Source organism: Cervus canadensis, chromosome 22, assembly GCF_019320065.1.
Source record: "Cervus canadensis isolate Bull #8, Minnesota chromosome 22, ASM1932006v1, whole genome shotgun sequence".
NCBI lineage: Eukaryota > Metazoa > Chordata > Mammalia > Artiodactyla > Cervidae > Cervus > Cervus canadensis.
The window spans coordinates 24,803,426-24,819,227 of NC_057407.1; the positions used below are offsets into that span (position 1 = coordinate 24,803,426).

The 15,802-nt window shown below is 38.8% G+C and overlaps 1 long non-coding RNA gene across 2 annotated transcripts; it reads right to left on the minus strand.

Moving 5' to 3' along the window:
* Positions 1 to 3,699: 3,699 nt before the first annotated feature.
* On the minus strand, positions 3,700 to 15,185 carry LOC122424306. 2 transcript variants are annotated; one of them, XR_006264377.1, is made up of 3 exons: positions 15,039 to 15,185; positions 13,077 to 13,217; positions 3,700 to 3,830 (listed from the first exon to the last, which is right to left on the minus strand). It is a non-coding gene; the product is annotated as an uncharacterized LOC122424306 (long non-coding RNA). The 2 variants fall into 2 exon arrangements; XR_006264376.1 differs by lacking the exon at positions 3,700 to 3,830 and adding an exon at positions 4,289 to 4,348.
* Positions 15,186 to 15,802: the final 617 nt, after the last annotated feature.

Here is a 15,802-nt window from a genome sequence, read left to right on the forward strand (position 1 = left end):
GGCCCAAAAGTTCATTTGAGTTTTTCTATAAGACATTATGGAAAAACACAAATGAATCTTTTGGCAAACTTAATATATGCTGTCAGCATCTTGCTTTTTTTGCTTACAGATATTTTTCAGAGGTTGTTCCATATCAGAAAATATTTAAGCTGCTTCTTTATTTTTTATTTTAATTGAAATATGGTTGATGGGCAACCAACAACCATATTTGGTTTTTTTAATGGGAAAACTGCTTCTTAAATATGATAACATGGGTAGGAATTTTTCATTCTTCATTTCACTGCTACCTGCAAACAAGGGTGAGTAAATTAGTTTGTTTAGTTAGTGAAATGAAGCAATTGTAGCAAATACCTGTTGCACATTTCTGAAGAAATTCATTTAAAATTATGAAACAGCTCCAAACTATTCTCTGTTTTGGTTCTGTGATTTGTTTAACCAAGATCCTAGAGTGAATCATTTAGGCTATAACCTTTAGCTATTTTACATAAAGCTGCAGCAAATGTTGTTATGTATGCTCCTTTGTTTGAAAGCCATGTAAAATGTTCTCAAAAACAGCCTGTATAAGTATAGGCTATTGAATCAAAAGTTTTAAATTTGAGACTCTGAATACAAGAATTCAAAAATTTGTTTTTGTTGGCTTTTTTGTTTGTGTGTGTTAACCCTTCCCCTTGACAAAGAGTTTAAAATTGAGGCATAATTGATTTACAATATTAGGATATTTTCAAGTGTACTCCAAACTGATTCAGTTTTAAATTATACTATATTACATATATTTTATTTGATTCTTGTCCATTATAAGCTATTATGAGATATTGAATATAGTTCCCGGTGCTGTACAGTAAATCCTTATTGTTTACTTTATATAGAGTGTGTATCTGTTAATCCCTTACTCCCAATTTATTCCCCCATCGCGTCCTTTTTGGTTATCTTAAAGTTTGTTTTGTATGTCTGTGAGTCTGTTTCCATTTTGTAAATGACTTTGTATCATTTGTTTAGATTTCGTATATAAGTGATATCATATGATACTTGTCTTTCTCTGGTTACTTCACTTCGTATGGTAATCTGTAGGTCCAGATGGATTCCTTTTTCTCACTCACCCATCCATCCATTCATTTATTCAATAAATAGTTATTGAGCACTCAATATGTGCCAGGGAGTATTTTGGGTACTGATCCTTACCTTAAGGACCTTCATTGAAAAAGAACTTAATAGGTCCGATGAATGTCCAGTCATCTGTGGTTATTTAGACACGTTAGTATTTAAGGGACTTTGTTATAACAGCTTCACAGTTATTTCAGTACAAAACAATTCATTTTTGGACCTGTATCAGAAGTCATGTCTATGCTAGGGCATTCAATATTTCTAGGTGATAAAAGTAAGGGACCAATAGTTCTTTTTGATGGAGAGCCTTCCATAGAATACTTCTAGAAACAGTTCCAAGCCATTCATTATGCATCAGTAGCCCCACCTACAGGGTCTTCCCTATAGGCCCAGCTCTCTGGCCTTGGCTGACTGGACCAGGAGTGGGCATGGGACCTTAAGGCAGCCACTTGATAGGCTAATTGGTGACTGCTATGCTGACCTGGCTCCAGAGCTTTGTCCATTAGCAGTATTGGTCACAACATTGCACCAGTCAGACACTCTCAAATTGAGATACTGAGAAAATAAAGTAAGTGTTAGCTAAGGAAGCAAAACCCAAAGGAAAGGAGAGACTGAGTCACATAGTCAAGTCATGAAATCCTGTAGCCAAGGTTTTCACACCCAGTGACTAGCCAGAGTTAACCAGGGCAGGTCTGGTCTAGGGCAGTTTTCCTCAAACTTGGGCAGAGAGTCCCTACTTCTGGATCTTTAAATTAGGTCAGTCCGTAATTCCATTTATTGTTTAAATTGAGACTTCTGTTTAATTGGTGATTGATGTCCCAATTATCCCAGATGGTAAAGGTGATGGGAATCTAGAAACAATCTTCTCTCCTTGGCTGGAGGGCCTGTTAAAATAGAGACGCTAGTTCCACAGTCAGAATTCCTAATACAGTGGGTCTGGGGAACCAAGAATTTGCATTGCTAACAAATTCCTAGTTGGTGCTGATACTGTTGATCCAAGGACCAAACTTTGAGAACCACTACTCTACAGAAATATTCCATGCATTCAAATCTCTTTGAAATAAGATGGGTCCTCTTCTTGCTGTTAGACTAGATAGAACATTTCATTTTCTGGGTCCCTGTGAGATCATTCTACCACAGAGCTGAAATTCCTGATTGCCTATATTTTCAGGTCCTTTTGACATCTCCACATTATTTAAGCTAATCTGAGTGAGTCCTTACCACAGTATGAGCCTCCAAAATAGAACACAGTAATAGGTATCATTTATTGAAGTCCTTACTCTGTACAAAGAGAAAGCATTCAATAAATGATAACTAGATGTTCCACTAGGGAATTGCAATGACTCATAAATATTTTGTCCCTAAGTTCATTACTGCAGTGTTGTTTATTTCGTATTTTTCTTTTTAAAAATGTTTAATTTCCTCTTGATTCTTACAGTCAATTATATAAGAACCAGTTTTGGCTCAGTGTTTGCAATTTTTTTCTACAGTTGCAATGTTCCATCATATCCTCAAAAATATTAAAACTCAGAGAAAATCAAAATCAGCACTAACAATTGAGACTGAGCTCTTCCTTTGACCTAGATACACTCTTTCTGACAAATTAGTGTGTTATTAAAATGTCTTACCTCTGAGGACATCTGCAATCACATTTATTACAAACAGAACTAGGAAGATCTATTAGAAGTTTATACCAGGCTCCATCCTAATAGTATCAAGTCTCTGGTTATGTCTTTTGTCAAACTTTAAAATGGACTATTTATTTCATGATTATTCCTTGTGCTTCTGCACCACTAAACTCCAAGCTGCATAAACCCTGCAAGTGGGTCCACTAGTTTTCTCTCAGTGCCTAACACGTGACAGGTGTTCAATAAATATTGATGGATGTTATGGGCTCAAAGTTTGTATTCCCCACCCCTAATTCTAACTCCTAATATGATGGAATTCAGAGGTGGAAGTCATTAGGTCATGTGATGAAGCTTTGGTAAGTGGGATTGAAGTAAAGTGAAAGTCGCTCAGTCTGACTGTTTGTGTCTCCATGGACTGTAGCCTGCCAGGCTCCTCTGTCCATGGAGTTCTCCAGGCAAGAATACTGGAATGGGTAGCTGTTGTCTTCTCCAGGGGATCTTCCCAACCCAAGGATCAAAGCCAGGTTTCCTGCATTGCAGGCAGATCCTTTACTGTCTGAACCACCGATTGGTGCCCTTATAAAAAGAGGTTAGAGTACTCCTTTGTCCATTTTCCTCCATGTGAAGGTACTAGGAGAAGAGGGCAATCTACAAGCCCGAAGAGGACCCTCGTCAGAACCCAACCATACTAGCACCCTTGTCTCAGACTTCCAGTCTCCAAGACTGTGAGAAACACATTTCTGTTGTTTAGAAGCCACACAGTCTATGATGCTTTGTTATAGCAGGCCAATTAGACTAAGACAGTGAAATTGAATTTCCCTGGCTGTACACTTACAATTAATGTGCTAAGGCAAGGGTCATTTGTATAATTTAAACTAAAATAATAACATGGAAATAGTTAAAGTGGAATAATACATTGAAAATAAAGTAGCTCATTTAGAAAGCCAGTGAAAATAAAAGGAGAAGCAACAAAGCTAGGAATTACTTTATTCTTCATTCCATTGATAAGAACTCTGCCTGTGGCCAAGGGCAAGTAGATGGTTTAATCGGTGAAGTAAGGCAACCACTTTGAATTCATTTAAAACGAGTTTGCTCCATAATCTGTAAAAGAAAACCAAGAAAGCACATAATAAAAATGACAGCCTGATACACCAAAATGACCCCTTTTATCTCAAGACCTTGAGGCATTTTGCAAATGACAATTATCTCTTACATCATCCGCTCTGAGGTAAGAATTATTTTCCCCATTATAACTCAGCCTCCATAAAATTATTCTTTCCCAAAGTCCCAAATCATGGCTGCTCTTTGAATCCCTCACCTCCTGAGAAATGTCTAAGTTAGCACATAAATCACGTTGTTAAAGAAAACTTTAAATCAGGGCAAAAAGTTATATTTGAGCTATCAAGAGACTAAGCTACTTAGAGATTTCAGATTTCAGTAAAACTTCCACAGTGGGCTTACCTGGTGGCTGAGCTGGTAAAGAACCTGCCTGCCAGTGCAGCAGGCACAAGAGACGTAGGTTCAATCCCTGGGTTGGAAAGATCCCCTGGAGAAGGAAATGGCAACCCACTCCCGTAATTCTTGTCTGGAAAATTCCACGGACAGGGGAGCCTGGCAGGCTATAGTCCAAGAGACACAAAGAGTAGGACATGATGGAGTGCATGTGTGCGCATGCCCATGCGTGTACACACACACACACACACACACACACACACACAGAGCAATGAGTGGAAATGAGAATAGATTGGGAGAATTTTAACACAAAAATCTGCTCAATTCTACTTTATATTTTAATGACATTTTCAATATTTGGAAGGCCTTAGAGATGAATTGACTTCAAAACACATTCTGAAATTGTAGGTGATCTGGAGCCAAAATAAAGAATATCTAACCAAGAATACATTCTCAGAGGAATGATAATAAAATCCAAGACTGGGAGAATGTTCCATTTTATTGCCCAGATCCATAGAAATTCACCATGGTAGATCAGACTTTTAATATCTGGTCACAACAGGACATCATTCTTAATGATCCCCAGCTGCAGAGAGTATGTACTTGGAATTTTCATCCCTACCTTTGTGCTATTAGGGAGCCTACGTTTTAGATTTACAGTATTTTTAAACTTCTATTTGCAAGGAATTACAAGCATCAAGAAAAAAAACTTACCAAGATAGTATAAAAACACTCCATAATGCCCTTCACCTAGATTCACCAATTGTTAATGTCTTGCCCTATTTACTTTGTCATTTGTCATGTATAGAATATTTTTCCCAAACCATCTGCAGTTATGTTGCATTCATTATACCACCTTATCCTTAAGTCCTTTACTGTGTCTTCCTAAGAATAAGAACATTCTCTTACATAACTGCTTTATAGTTATCCACTTCAGGTAATTAAACATTAATCAATATTTCTATTCAATCTACTGTTCACATTCCAATTTTGTTGACTGATCCAATAAGGATCTTTATTGTATTTTTCTTCTACAGTACAGGATTCAGACCAAGATTGCTTATTACATTTTGTTACTATGTCTCCTTTAATTTTGATCAATTCTTCAGGTTTTTTTTTTCCCCATAACAGTGACATTTTTGAAGAACATAGGTACCTTTTTAAATATATTACATAGAAAAAATTTTTGGAGAAATTTAGGTTTAATGATGGTAGTTTTAATTTTTCAGCTAACAAAGTTTTAAAAAATTGAAGTATAGTTGATTTACAATTTTGTGTGTGTTTCACATGTACAACACTGTGTTTCAGTTATATATATACATATATATATGTACATATATATCCTGGAGGAGGAAATGGCAACTCACTCCAGTATTACTGCCTGGAGAATTTCATGGACAGAGGAGGCTGGCAGGCTACAATCCATGGGGTTTCAAAGAGTTGGACATGACTGAAGCAACTTAGCATTCATGCACATATATATATATATATACACACCATACTGTGATTGTTATATATATAAATATATGTGATTCAGTTTTACATATATATATACTTTTTCAAATTCTTTTCCCTTATAGGTTATCACAAAATATTAATTATAGTTCCCTGTGCTATACAGTAGATCTTGTTTGGTTATCTATTATGTATATATATACAGATAATAGATATATATGTATGTGTGTATTAATCCTAACCATTAATTTATTTCTGCTGAACAACTTTTGATGGTAACTGCAAGGAGAGGCAGGAATTGCATAGCTTCTAATTCAGTCCTATCAGTGAAATTCATAAAAATGCATTCACATGTAATGTGCTAAAGGAGTGCCTGGCACATGGTTACTAGAAAATAAATGTCCTCAAGGGTAGCTTTCTTCCCCTCTCCAAACATGTATGTTCCATGTGATGAGAGTCATATATGAGTCTTCTTGGTAATTTCATCCTAATTATCTAAGATCATGGGTTGATATTGAGTAGACTCAATAAAAAGTTTGCTGAGTGAATGACTGCTGCAGCAATGAGGTGTTAACTAGTATCATCTTTTTCTTTAAAATTTCAGTCACCTAACAAGTGACAAGGCACAAAGTAATTGAGCAGGTATTGAAAGCCTTCACCTTCCCAGGAAAATGGGTTTCCCAGCAGGTGTCAAGCATATTCCTACAAAAGAATATCTTGTTTATTCCCCAAATGCTTAAAATCCACTGAAAAGATTGTGTTCTGTTATCTTTAATAGCCATTGTACATAATTTTCTTCTCTTCTTTGTTCATTCCTTCTCTCCACATGTTAAGATACCTACCAAAAACTCATTAACTCAAATTCTGATAAACTGAAACCTGTGGAGTTTTTGAAATATTCTCTGCTATCTGAACATGCTAAACAAATTTTAAAAATAAATAAACCGTGTAAGGGTGCTCATTTGGTTTACTTAAGGAATCAATAGTGCTTTGCTGAGGCACTGTTTATGTACAAGTGATGGGTTAATTGCAAAGAGCTCTATACTATTATTTAGTTAGCAAATTGAGAGGACAGATTTAGGGGACTGTGCATCTGTTTACTTGTTCTTATCCCAACACAACCATGGTTCAACCACAGACCAGATGATTAATGCTCAGTGAGAAGGATCTAGCCCAGGGTCACACAGGTAGTAAGTGGCTCAGATGGTATTTGGATCCAAGTCTTCAAGTCTCACCTTTGCTAGACCACTCTGTGCCCACACAGTTTGAGTCCTGTGGGTTCGTACTATGCTGAGTCTGTGGTAGGCAAATTAAGCTGATCAGGTAACTTCACCAAGAAAAACATTTGGAGAAAGAATTTAAGTATATGCTATTTGAAGGAAATCAACAATGTAGTCCTTGTGGGAAAAGTAGAACTTTGGCCTTTTCCCCCACTTATTTTAGAGTTGTTTTTATTTTGAAATACAAGGTGGGGTGTGGAGAGTAGCCATTGTAATGTCTTTAGTCTTTAGAGCCTCTTAAAGTACAAACTGCAGCCCTAAGTCCTTTAAAAAGAATAAAATGGCATTTCATTTAAATATATTCTTTTCATCATTTTAGAGAAAGCTTCCTTCACATTAAGATAATGAGCTTTTCCAGCAAAATATGATGGTGAGACACTTTGAATTACCCAACTCGGAGCAAATTTTAAGCAATTAGAACAGCTCCTGAGATAAAAGAAATCACCTGATAAAAAACACGTTATTTGTGTCTAGAGAGAATTACAATGAAGATTTCAGAGTACCATTATTTTCTGATTTTTCATTGTTTGTCTCCGGTCAGCTAAGGATTGCATTCTTTCTTCATAGATTAAGTGCCCTTCTGAATATTTAATGGCTCACTCAGAGTTGGTTTTTTAATTTCTTTAAAGATGGTTTTGATTTTTTTACTGGGAGCTACAGGGGATAAGTTGTGGGAAGAGTCTGTTAGGCGTATGAAAGGAATTGTATTCACTTTAAAGAAAGAATAATGAAATGATCCATCTACTCGTATTTTAAATGCTCCTTTTATATCCATGACTTAGACTGTTCATAAGTATGATTGGTTACATTTAAGTTACATGCATTTTCTCCTAATTATGCTTCTCAAAAATTATGGGGGAAAAAAACAAGGCATAAACCTTCTTTTGCACTTGACTTACATAAACTGATAAATGACTATTGCAGAATAAACACGTGCTAGTTTGTATTAACTGGAGTGAGATTGTCCAAACTGGTTGGCTGGTGGACAGGCCAAGTGGTCACAGTCATGGACCTAGATTTACTTAGCAGTTGTTATTTGTAGGTGCTAAGGAAAGCCCTTCACTTTCACCTAATCCTCACCTGAAACCTCAAAGGCAGTGACTGCTATCAGTTTTGTCGGTGAAGACAATGAGGATGGGAAGCATTATGCATGAGCAAAAGTCCTAGGGTTAATGATCCCATTCAGTCTGACTCCAGAGACTACACTTTGTGTTGGGTAGATCTCACTGGCACTTGTCACTGGGGAAATTAGAAGACTGTTGAGTAGATTCAACAAGCTAGAGGAAGAACTGTTGCAGGAGTCCAGGTAGAAGATGACGGGAGCTGGGACGAAAAAAAAATTTTTTTAATTAATTTTTTCTTTCTTTTAACCTGTTCCTCCCATCCTTTACCTGCCACATCTGGCAACCACCAATTGGCTCTTCTCTATATCTATCATCTTGGTTTTTTGTTTTTAGATTCCCCATGTAAGTAAGATCATATGGTATTCACTTAGCATAATACACTCAAAGTCCATTTACGTTGTTGCAAATGGCCAGATTTAATTCTCTTTTATGGCTGAATAATGTTCCACTGTATGTGTGTGTGTGTGTGTGTGTGTAAAAACATGGGGGCTCATTTTTTTTTTCAAATTAATATTTTTGTTTTCTTCAGATAAATATCCAGAAGTAGAATTTCTGGGTCACATTATGGTTGCATTTTTAATTTTTTTAGGAACTCCCATACTGTTTTCCATGTGTGTGAAAGTCACTCAGTCATGTCTGACTCTTTGCAACCCCATGAACTGTAGCCTGCCAGGCTCCTCCGTCCATTAAATGCTCCAGGCCAGAATACTAGAGTGGATAGCCATTCCCTTCTCCAGGGGATCTTCCCAACCCAGGGATAGAACCCAGGTCTCCCACATTGCAGGCTGATTCTTTACCATCTGAGCTACCGGGGAAGCCCAAGAATACTTGAGTGGGTAGCCTATCCCTTCTCCAGCGGAGCTTCCTGACCCATGAATCAAACTGAGGTCTCCTGCATTACAGGTGGATTCTTTAGCAGCTAGGCTACCCAGGAAGCCCGCTGTTTTCCATAGTGGCTATACTAATTTACATTCTCTCCAATACTTCTCCACATCCTTGCCAACACTTGCTATTTCTTGTCTTTGATAATAGGCCTACTTACAGGTGTGAGGGGACATCTCATTGTGGTTTTGATTTGCATTTACCTTATGATTAGTGACATGGAGTATCTTTCAGTATACCTGTGGCTATCTGTAAGTCTTCTTTGGAAAAATATCTATTTAGCATCTCTGAAATTAAAAGATGCTTACTCCTTGGAGGAAAGTTATGACCAACCTAGAAAGCATATTAAAAAGCAGAGACATTACTTTGTCAGCAAAGGTCCATCTAGTCAAGGCTATGGTTTTTCCAGTAGTCATGTATTGATGTGAGAATTGGACTATAAAGAAAGCTGAGCGCAGAAGAATTGATGCTTTTGAACTGTGGTCTTGGAGAAGACTTTTTTTTTTTTTTTTTTTTTGGAGAAGACTCTTGAGAGTCCCTTGGACTGCAAGGCGATCCAACCAGTCCATCCTAAAGGAGATCAGTCCTGGGTGTTCATTGGAAGGACTGATGTTGAAGCTGAAACTCCAATACTTTGGCTACCTGATGCCAAGAGCTAACTCATTGGAAAAGACCCTGATGCTGGGAAAGATGGAGGGCCGGAGGAGAAGGGGACATCAGAGGATGAGATGGTTGGATGGCATCACCGACTCAATGGACATGAGTTTGGGTAGACTCCGGGAGTTGGTGGTGGACAGGGAGGCCTGGTGTGCTGCGATTCATGGGGTCGCAAAGAGTTGGACACAACTGAGAGACTGAACTGAAGTAAACTGAACTGAACCTATTTTTTAATTAACTTTTTTTCAGTTTTTTGCTATTGACTTCCATCTGGCTATTCCTGAATTAAATCCTTTTATAATAAACCAGTAACCTAGTAAATAAATGTTTCTGAGTTCTGCGAGCTGCTCTGGCAAATTAAGGAAGGAGGCTGTGGGAACCTTCAGTGTTGGTCAGATGCACAGGTGACAACCTGGACTTAGCATTTGGCATCATGAATTATAATCATCAGAACCTCCAGTCTCTAGCCAGCTGGTCACAAGCACAGGAGATAACTGAAGTGGGACAGCAGGGAGCAGATGGGGGCACTCCTGTGGGACTGAACCCTGACTCTGAAACCTGATGCTATCTCTGGGTGTGCAGTGTCTGAATTGAGTTGAATCACAGGACGCCACCTGGTGTCCTGAGAATTGCTTGCTGATATGGGAAGGAGCCCCACCCCTACACACACATTCATACTCTGGAATTAAGTCCAGGAACCCTAAAATACATGGCTAAGACAGGTGGTGGAGAAGGAGCTCTGGAGAAGATCTAATGAAACCCTCTTTTATCTGACTCCATGCTTTTGTTGTTCAGTCACTCAGTCGTGTTCGACTCTTTGTGACCCCATGGACTATAGCATACCAGGCCTCCCTCTCCTTCAACATCTCCCAAAGTATGCACAAACTCATGTCCACTGAATCAATGATGCCATCCAACCATCTCATCCTCTGTCATACCCTTCTCCTCCTGTCTTCAATCTTTCCCAGCATCAGGGTCTTTTCAAATGAGTCAATTCTTCCCATCAGGTGGCCAAAGTATTGGAGCTTCAGCTTTAACATCAGTCCTTCCAATGAATATTCAGGGTTGATTTCCTTTAGGATTGACTGGTTTGATCTCCTTGCAGTCCAAGGCACTCTCAAGAGTCTTCTCCAACACCAAAGCTGGAAAGCATTAATTCTTCACTCTCAGCCTTCTTTATGGTCCAACTCTCTCATCTGTACATGACTACTGGAAAAACCATAGCTTTGACTAAATCTTCTCCAGGGAATCTTCCCAACCCAGGGATCGAACCCACATCTCCTGCACTGCAGGCAGATTCTTTACCATTTGAGCCACCAGGGAAGCCCCTACTCCTTGTTAGAGGAAAGCCAGTTAGAATGAGTGGAGGTCAGAATGGTGACATATTTTAAAAGAAATGATTTCACTATTTCCAAGAAATAGAACCAGGTTATAAAATTATTCCTTCATCTTCCCTCGAGCACTTGCTTAATAAAGAATTAGAAATGATTTGCCATTCAGAAATCAGCTGGACGGCCAATGGTGCTTCTTAAGTGTTTGAAGGTGATTAAAAGCAGTTTGCTTTTGTAAGGTGTTTAAACAGTCCCTCTGAAAATCTTGTTAAACTCTTCAGTTGCTTCCCTATTCTTTAAAAAAGGGGAAAACATAAACTCTGTTGAGAGTTGAGCCTTTCTGTGTCCCAATTAATGAAGCTTTACTCAGTTAAGAAATATTGACTGGCTGCATTAGCATGCATCTTCCTCTGGGGTCAACAGAGGCACCTTTAACCAGGCATTTAAACCTTAGCTGATGTTAGTGACTATTTTAACGACCACTCCAGTTAGCATTTTGCATTCTGCCAAATAGACTAATGGCGTGAGGGTGGGGATAAGGGACAAAGTCTCATAGCCTGCTTTGCCTAGAAACAGACCCCAGATCATGGAACTATGTCGTGATGGAGGTATTTCCTCTGATGTGTTGACTATCTTCACACGCCAGACTTCCACACACACTGTCTCCTTTAGTCCTCACAACCAGCAGACATGGATTATATTTCAGCTTTCCCTTTTGCAGATGATAGAACCCAAATATTAAACCTGTATATCCAACTCTCTGTTGGCCATCTTCACCTGTACCTTCCCTGAATAAAAGCCCAAACAACTCTATTTTTTTTAAAACCTCCTTTTTTTTTTGAGAGGGTCAGGAATCAATTCATCCATCAACAGTTAGAAATCTTGACTCATTTTTGATTCTTCCTTCTGTCTCTGTTTTTAAACCTTGCATAATCTAACAATTGCCAGCTCTTAATGGTTTCATTCCTACATATTTCTGTACAGTTGACCCTTGAACAGCACAGGTTTGAACTGCATGTTTCTACTTTATGGGGATATTTCTCAATAGTAAATAATATAGCAGTACATGGTCCTCTGTTGGTTGAATCTGTGGCTGCAGAACCACAGACATGGAGGCCCAACTGTAAATTATACATGGATTAACACCAGTGTTGTTCAAGGCTGATGGCTGCTTCCTCCAAGAACAACAGTTTTTCTTTCCCTGCGTCTACGGTCACCCATTCAAAGACTTCTTCCTCTTCTGCAACTGAATCTCTCTCTCCCTCCCTCTTACAAGGATACTGTGATAACACTAAGAGCTCACCCAGATAACCTCCCTGTCTCAAAGTCCCTAATCACATCTGCAAAATCCTTTTTGCCATGTCAGGTGACTTCACAGGTTCAAGGGATGAGGACATGGACATCTTGAGGGGCTAAGCCCCCCACATCCTCCTTGCCTTGCTCACCTTGTCCTCACTTCTCACCTCCTCACTGGTCTCTCTGTCTTTAGGGTAACCCATCCTCCCTTTCTGCCACCTGTGAGCAGTGGCTCCCCGACACAGATCTGTTAACTGAACCCTGGGGGACAGCTAACAGGACACATGCCTGGGTTCTACCTCTAGAGATTCTGAGTCAGAAAGTCCAGTGGATCTGTATTTTTTAAATCCACCAGCATACTGGTTTAAATAAGTAAATGAGCAAACAAAACTTTATACTTGGATGACAGTTCCAAAATTTCAACATAGGGGTAAGTCAGAAGTTCGTTTTGAGGAACAATCTCATAGGGGACTTACCTGAGACTGTGTTTACATAGCAAACATGTTATGTTTACATTGATTGCATGTTACAGATCAATGAAAATAGCAAGATTTTCTAAAGATGCTTTTCTGCAGATATTACATTACTTAAAAAAATTGTTTTAGTAGAGGAGTGATTTTTAACCCTTCCTTCCTCCTGCCACACCTTATCACCTACTATTTCTCGAGGTCACTGATACCCAAGGGAGTTTGGGAACCTCTGATTCTCAGACTTCTTAAGGACAAGTATTTAGTCTCCGCCTCCTAGAATTCCGGTTACTCAGCATTCAATTACTATGCTAAGTGCACAATTCTTCAAATTAATGGAATTTGCTAGTACAAAATCCAAGTACAAAAGCGTTTGTTAAGTTTTTACTAAAAGACAACCTACTTTGATGAGAAACTGAGACGGAGGATTAAAGGAGAACCATAAACACCCAGGCTGTTCGGAGGTCTGGTGAGCATTTTCTGTTGAAGAGTGTTACCAAGGCTGGTTGGTGGTGATGCATTTCGAGAGTGGATCCAAACACTCCTGGGAAGTGAAAAGCCAAGCAGATGTGTGTTATTTGTATCTGTCCAGATATGGAGTATACAGATTATACCTAGCACGTAGCACTTCTAATGGGCCCTCAGGCGCTGTTCTGATCACTGTATATGTATTAGCATGCTTCACCTCATGTAATTTGTATCATCTCATTTAATTTTCAGAAGACCTTAATAACTCACTCACTCACACACACACACACACACACACAAACACTTAAGAATGGTGAATCAGTGTGGTTAAATACCTTCGCCATGGTCACACAGCTAGGGAGTAGGTCATTAAATGCAAGCGCCCTGGTTGCAGAAGTTTTACCCTCCACACTGCACTGCCCAGAGATGTCAGCTGTGTCACCAGGCATAGTACAAGAGAGACAGAAGAACAGGCCCTAAGTGCATGGTCTAGTTAGGTAGAAAGGACACAAACACAAAAACATTCTGAGGCCATGACAAATAATTCAATACAAACAGACCTGTGCCCTGAAGTCTTATGGAGGGCAAGTGATTTGTCCAAGATCAAGCCAGTAAATAGCACAGTTGAGAACAGAATCCATGTGTATCTGAGACCAGATCCAGGTACTTTCAAATGGAATGAGGCTATCTAAAGCAGGAGCCAAGGGAAGGTACAGCAAGGGCATTTTATTTACTCTTGGGCTAAAAAAGGCCTGGCTTTATTATTATAAAAATTTTTTTGTGTACAGTTCAGTGATTTTCATTCAGTTGACTGAGTTGTATAACTATCATCGAAATACAATTTTTATAACATTCTCATCACCCCTTTAAGCTCCCTCATTCCCATGTACAGTTAATTTCTGTTTCTATCTCCAGTCACAAGCAACCTTTTGTGTACTTCCTATAGATTTGCTTTTTTCTGGACATTTCATACAAGGGGAATCACACAATATGTGACCTTTTGTATTGACTGCTTTCATTTAGCATAATGCTTTTTAGGTTAATCAGTGTTGTAGCATATATCAGTACTTTTTGCAGCTAAATAATATTTCGATCTATGGATATATCACATTTTGTTTATCCATTTTATTCATTTGCCAGTTGACAAATCTTTGAATGTTTCCCAGTTTGGGGCTCTTAAGAATAATGTCGCTACGAACAATCATGCACAAGGTTTTGTGCAGATGTTTACATTTCTCTAGGGCACATGCCTAGAAATAGAATTGCTCAGTTGTGGTAATCTTGTTTACTTTTGAGTATGTTTAATTTTTAAGGAACTGAACTGAACTGAACTGAAGGCCTGACATTTAAGCAAAGATATGAAGATGAAAAAAGAAAGAGCCAAGGAAAAAGGAAGGGACAATGTTCTAGACAGTGGGTAAAGCACCAGTTTCTTTATTCCTGATGGGATACCTATAAAGTAATAACTATTGTATTTTGCATCTTAAACCCAAGGCAAAATAGTGTTATCAAAGGAAAACTGTCAGTTTCTTGAAGGTGATAAATGAGCCTACATCACAGTTAGGTTGTGTTTTCTCAGTCTGGTTTAAACAATTCTGTGAGAAATCATTCAAAAAAGAAGAAGAAAGAAAGAAACACCCCAAACTAAAGCAAGGAACAAACATGCAAGCAAATGAAAAACCAAAATGCTGGCCATGATAGTCTGATAAGAGAAAGGCACAAGTCAAAAGTAAGAATCTATACTACTCCTTAGAGCCTGTGTTTTTCTGTGTTTCAGTGAGTTAATCTCTTCACATGCATAGCAGTAGTATTTGCACAGACTGAAAGCCACAGCTCTGCTTGTACTGCTTCCCAGAAGATCAATTGTGTTTAGCAAAATGCAGGAAAATAATCATACCCAAGCCATCTTTCTCCAATATGCTGTCTTCCTGTTTGTCAGCTTTAGCCAAAGTTGTTTTGTGTGTCTGTATGTTTTCCCTCTTCGTGTGCTTTTCTGCTCAAGACAGAGCACATATTCAGGGCCCTGGCAGTTGTGCATACAATACACTGGTTAATCCAAGGTGACCTGCAGGTTTCAACTTTGTTTGCGAAGGCAGCTGCTGTACAAAGAGCGAGGTAATTACGACATTACAAACCATGGACATAAAGTTGGAGAGCTGATTTCTAAAAGGCCCAAAGAGAGTTTTTACTTCTTAGCTTATGACCAGAAGTTCATGGCACATTAAGTTTTCCATTTGAAAGCTAAGAGAATCCCTTGCCACCGCTTCTAACTTCTCAAAGTGATTGGAGAGAGAAAATGTCAGGATTTCTCTTGATGAGAAAAGTGCTCTTCAAGTGGAGTGATAGAATGCCAGCTTTATCTCTGTACTTTAAGACTAAATAGGAAGCAGAGATTGGAGTTTTATCTGGACGGAGATCAGTGACGGCCTTTTTTTTTTTTCTTCATCACCTACTTAAAATTCATGTCCCTGACTTCTGGATATGGCCCATTCATTTTCCTTTGTGAAGTTCTCACGTAGTTTGCTTGTTCTGAGACCATCACCATGCCCTGGGGGTAGGCACATGGTCCAGACGTGACCCTTTGGAACAATGCGTATACCTGGTCACAGTATTGGGTTCAAGAATGGGCATGTGACCTCCTAAGCTGGGCTGATGAGAAGT